The sequence below is a fragment of the Argiope bruennichi genome, chromosome 6 (genome assembly GCF_947563725.1).
Source record: "Argiope bruennichi chromosome 6, qqArgBrue1.1, whole genome shotgun sequence".
NCBI classification, from domain to species: domain Eukaryota; kingdom Metazoa; phylum Arthropoda; class Arachnida; order Araneae; family Araneidae; genus Argiope; species Argiope bruennichi.
This window is the reverse complement of record NC_079156.1, coordinates 7,154,974-7,161,179: the sequence shown is the minus strand read 5'-3', so window position 1 is coordinate 7,161,179 and position 6,206 is coordinate 7,154,974. Positions and strand designations below refer to the sequence as shown.

General features: G+C 31.1%; 1 long non-coding RNA gene across 1 annotated transcript; it reads left to right on the top strand.

Annotated features, from left to right (window-relative positions):
• Positions 1-647: 647 nt before the first annotated feature.
• Positions 648-2,733, top strand: LOC129972983 (uncharacterized). Its single transcript, XR_008784920.1, has 3 exons — positions 648-965; positions 1,059-1,237; positions 2,216-2,733. It is a non-coding gene; the product is annotated as an uncharacterized LOC129972983 (long non-coding RNA).
• Positions 2,734-6,206: the final 3,473 nt, after the last annotated feature.

The window sequence follows — 6,206 nt, the reverse complement described above, 5'->3', positions numbered from 1 at the left end:
AAAATCGCCTGCCGTTGTTGTTGGAGCTGTTCACTGCTAAGAACACTTTTTATGCTGTTCGCTTGAAACAATGGCCAACTCCTGTAAGCAGAGCGACCGCCTTTTCTCTTGCCGAAAATATGGATGGCAGCTATCTGGATAGCCACGAATTTTTTTTTTCTTTCGTACAGAAGTAATATCGGTGAGTAATGATATTTATAATTTTCATATCGTGATGAATTTAGATATAATCATGCGATTATATCTATGGTAATTATAACTGTAAAAATGTATACATTTTTTTCACTAGGCATTGACAAACTGGACAACATGGCCTATATCCATGTCATTTTGCTTGATAAAGGCACTAAGTCAACCACCAGTTGTGTTGCTTTCTGTTCCATGCACTTGATTGTCTACCCCAAATATGCTGGATGCGAGGAAGTATTCCTTACAGGTGATGTTGAAGGTGATGAGAAAATTCAAGGGCACAGTAAGTTCGCTATTTATATTAACAAAACGGCATGGAATTTGAAAACCATTAATTGGTTCATCTAGAAATTAAATTACTGGAGGCTGCAAAGGGATGCGAAACATAATTATCTTAAAATATTTATTGAAACAGATGCAGCCCTATTGGCTACCTACCATAATGAATTGCCGGAATTCAAACGCCTGTCATACGCGTTTCTGAGTATAGGATTCTAAGCAATTGAACGTCTTAGAATGGAATCGCCCAGTGACACTCGTTATGAGAGGAATACTCCATGGCCAGGAACCGTTTGAAACTGTATTCCAGCATCTACGCAGGACAAAAATGCTTCTAGGTAATTCTGTTGTATCTGTATGGCTTGCGGTAAATTTTCTAGAATGACCAAATTTATTAAGTGGAATGAATGCCCTTTCAGTTCCAGCCATAAAGTATCTACATATATGTGTAGAAGGTATCTAGATGTCCTGGAAAGAACGTCATTGAAGTAATATCGGTAAGTTGTGCGAATTGTCACACCAAATGATTTCCAATCATTGGCTTTGATTATCAAATGAGAACCATAACAATGTACTTTTATTTGTTTTAGGTATTCTTCGGTCAGACAACTCATGGCCGTTGATGCTACTTTTCCGGTTAAATAGTATACCATCACCATCAATACACCCTTCAAGGTCCAAACACGTCTTCAATAGACAGCAGTTCTGCTTGATACGGGGAGGATATTCCCTTAAGATGAGTTCGAAGTACATAGAATTCAAAGGCATGGTAAGTTTTTGAATTATAACAATAAAACTACCTCAGAGAGGCACTCGATAACCATTTTATTTGGATTCTCCAGAAAGTATATCGGTGGCAGTTAAAGATAAATAAACCCTAATTTCCTGGAAATTATTGAAATATATACAGTAGTTTTTACCTAAGAAACGAGTTGATATACTTATTATTCCACGAGATCAACTTCTAAAAGTAATTGTCGAAGTAATCGGCCTAGGTAAGGCTTTCTTCATGGCGTCTATTAAGGAAATATTGCATGAACAGAAACTTTTTTCAAATATACGCCTGTGACAGATGAGCAAAAGATGTTTCCATGTAATTTTGTTTCGTCTCACTTTCAACCTCCAGTAAACTCATTTTTTGGAACGTTCTAAATTCATTGTAATTTATATTTAAAATGCATATAATTTTCAATATTTTGTTAATCGAAGTAACTGGTACATACTAATATCAGTAAGGTCACCAAATTCATTTCCTTTTAAAGTATTTAAATGATGATCCAGAAAACTTCGGTTGTTTAAGAAAGAAAACGTCCATGTTTGTCGAACGAAGCTTGTTTCTTTCTCCATTATGCACTAATTCGTTCGTTCCGAGACCGTTTAAACGATTCTACGAAAGTTTCTAGAAAAGGGCAAAATAACATACGGTATTCTGAAGTCTAACCAATAACTGCGGCTACTGTGCTAATGTTATTTGAGCATTATTTGTTCCACTTCCGATCCTTAGAGAATACATATATGCACAGCTTCTAAAAGATCTTGTTAATTATTTTAAAATCTATAAATCACTATAAAGTTTCATTTTCAAAAGATCAGCCATTGGTAAACTTAAATCTACGTTTGAAGTAGGATTTCTATTCTCGCTTCTATTAATAGTGAAATCATAAGCTTCGTTTGTAATTATCAATACATATTTAAACAGCAAAATTGTCATGTATATTCTGCCATTTAATGGTTTCTTGTTTTTCAGATCTAATCTATTCCGATTCAGATGTTGACTTGTTTTGATCGAAGTGATCCTGCCACAACATGCAGCATCTGAAGCTTCCATGAAGTGCAAACTTTAATTCGGAGCCACTACAGTTAAAATGTTGATTTCCGGACAAATGTAGTTGGTTTGTAAAATTATAAATGTTACACCAAATCCAAAATGTATATTTACTATCAAAAATCATCAGTTTGCATAGTGGTGAAAATGTGATTACTAATGTAATGGCCAATTATTTGAAAATATCAATATATCTTTGAAGTATTTCATGATCCCATTTTAAGGCTGACAATGAATATTCTTACATTTTTTTTTTAACTTCGGAAGCCTTGAAGTGCATGTAATATTTATCATTCCAAACAAATATTTGGCATATCAGTCGATATTTCATCTAAAAATTGTTTGAAATTTTATAGCTACTTAAAACGACTTTAAAATATTGGTTTGCATTCATTTTCTTCAAACGTAATGCTTGCTTTCTACTTTGAGAAACAAGCTATTTTGAGACAATCGATATTGATAAACATGTTTTATGTAGATAAATTAAAATGCAAGATGATTTCTAGAAAAATCAAATATAAGTCAAATTTCCAAAAACTAAAAATTTACTGCCACAGAACTGTTATTTTTTTTTTTTTTTGAAATAAAAATTTGCATATCGATTCCTCCCTTATTGTCAACGGATAATCCATTTTTATGCTATGAGGTGATTTGTTACGATTACTTTTCATCACCGCTTGCTGTAACATAATTTGAAAAATTGAATTTTATTGTTATGAAACGATTCATTGTTTCTTCACATCAGCATAAGGGCTTGTCATATACTTAATTTATCTATAAATTTTATAAAAATTGTAGCCGTTTGTTTTTATTTTGTACTGAATGTTAATTGTCGATTTCTAGAACGTAACTTAATATGATGATGAAGTAAGTGATGAAATATCTGAATATATTTACTATAATCACTTGTGTATGCATAATGAAGGAATGAATCTAATATGAAGGAATTTTGAAACTCATAATTACCTGAACATTCTTTTTTGAAATGCTGGTCTTATTAGGGAAAAATGTTTTATGCTACTTTTCGGTAGTTGGCCTCGAAATCTCTAAATTTTCAGTGAGGAATTTTGTTCTCAAAGCAAACTCTAATACAATAAAATTTGATACGATATAAGTCTAAATATTTATGTTCCGATAATTTAAAATCTGCGAATAGTCATTAATGACCTACGAATGGTCATACTTTGCTTGAAAGATTAGGGGGAAAATGCTTTGTGAACATGCATGCTTCATCTCTTAGATTGTCTGAAAATATTTTAAATATCTATTGCTAAGCTGCAATTTGGAGTTTGTGCATATGAAATGGTTCTATGCTTTGAAAATTATATTTCATGCTTGAATTTTAAATTTGTTTGATGGTTGGAACTGTAATTTTAAAATGATGCAATAGTTTTTTTTCCTTTTTTGCTCCTCGTTAAGTTTAACATCCGAAAATGACAAAATTCATAGTATTAACGATTCCTAAATCCAAACTTAATAGTACATGGTACCGATACTCATTAATTTAAATTTAACTTTAATATTTCTGAAATTTTACCATAGTCTGAGAAGGTATATTAAAATTAATCATCTATTCGTTGCATCCATTTGCAGTTGCGTTTTAATTCAAGATTTTATTCTTGTTAACTATTACTAGCTTATTTTTTAAAAAAAAATGTATTTATAGTAAGATTAAATTTAAAATACTGAATCTTGAGTCCTATATACCTTATTTCGGTTTTTAATTTTGATGAAAATGTGTACATCGGCGGATAAAGAATACTTTGATTGGTTCGGCCGGCCAACCAATCTAAGTATCCTTTGATTCTTAGAAAGCATTTGATCGCTGTGTCTGATCACCATGGTGATCAATATGCCTTTTAGGAAAAATGACGCTTTTTCATGATTAGAAGGAATTTAAATTTCTAAATCTAACCTAATGCAATAAAATATCGGATTTCTTGAGGAAAAAGCGAATGGATGCGACGAATGTTAAATATAGTACTGTCTGCTTCCCCCCTCCCCCCAGTAATACGAGGCTTTGACTTTTAAAAAGAAATAGATCTTCTAAAAGCATTTCTAAATTATTTAAAATATTAAATTTTCACTTTTTAATGTGTAATAAAAATCAGAATAAGTTTTATGAATTTCCACTGAAATTAATTCTATCAGTATACAATAAATTATGTTAATTTTCTTTAATTGTATTTTAAGAATCGATGCTTCCATTAAATATTTCAACTCAAGAATATCAATTTTATGTTAAATCAATGCTTTAAAATAAATCACTTTAAAAACTGACTTTCTTCATACGCTTATTACATAAAGTAACAAAAGCGAATTTATTTTGAGTATACTGAATTCTCAATTCCATTCATTTATATTCTATTTGTTATGTTGTAATAATATTGTAAATTGTATTTCTTTGTATATTAAATATGCAAATAAAGTATGTATTTGAATTCTATTTTGTATTTAATTACCAAATAGCCTTGTCTCCTTTCTAATTGCTTTGATAATTTAATACTTCCAGTTCGTCAGCGGGCTTGTAAAATGCAATAAGCAACAATACTTCCTAGAAACTATTCCTCTAACAAGTTCGCAAACTTAATATAAGTTTGTACATGCATCCAAGTCCTCTAAAACAATACTGAATAGATTCTAATTAAAATTAGAAATTCATAAGATGTATTACTAATTATTAGTTTCTATCCTGTTCCTGAAATCATTGCTTCAATTCAAATATAATGGAACATAAATATAAGATATTAGAAACGGGTCATTCTCTAGAAATACAGAAGTTGACTAATTGGAATTTTTAAAGTCTTGAATTCTAATTCATCGTCATTCGAATTTCAAGTTAATTTTTACTCATTGCGTGTTCTTTCCCGGTCACAATTGAAAAGTTTTGATCTTTAAATTCGGGACAAAATCATTCGCATTTTAAAAACTGACAGCTAGATGTGAACTGTTAAATTTATTTTGAAGTTCCATCTCACTATCTAGGCTCATCTTGTGTATTAACACATTACGTACGGCGCTTCCAAGGCCCCGCACATATTTGAACAGTCTAGAAGCATGCTTGGTAAACAAAACAAAAAAATGAATATATGCACATTTTTAATTTGCCTTTTGTATTATATTTATGTAAAGAATTCTTAAATATTACTGTGTATTTCATACATGTATTTATAAGATTTTTACATTTTAACTAATATTTATTTCATAGACTTGAATAATACTTTTGTGATATTTGGTAAGCATATTTCCTTGTGCATGGGGTTCGGCACAATTTGCCGCAATATCTTGTTTTAACGACAGCTCTCGAATTTTCTCGTGTTTTGCGTCCCATCTGTTTCGGACCACCCTAGAGTTTCCTCGTATAGCATATCCCGTCTGTTATTCCTTTATATATAACAAAGTTAATGATTTTAGAAAGTACAAGTATACCCAAAAACGTGTTGTCCCAAGCGTATGTCTTAAGACTTCTTTGCGGTCCTTAATCTGTTGCATAACCAACCATAGGTAAATATTTATCTATTTAGCCGAAAAACATGAAAAGGGATATCTCGTGATCCTGCTAAAATCGAGAAATCTCGTGACCTGTACGCAATCTGTTAACATCTATCTGTAAATGGATCGAACGTTTCCTATTTACTATATTAAAATGGGTTGCAATTTAACTATGTAAACTATCTGCCTTCATTTAAAATCTTGCCTCTCGGTATTAGTTTTTAGATTTTGTCTCCAATTTGTATGTTGTGAGTAAATAGAATTTCTATTGCAATAATAACTCTCTCCTCTCAAATGGCGTATTCGATAAATTTCATTGCATAAATATGTTCTACTCTAGGTTAAAAGTCAAATTATACGATGACCGTAGGACATTACATATTGAAATAAATGAGAGCTAAATCATATGATCTTTTAAAAC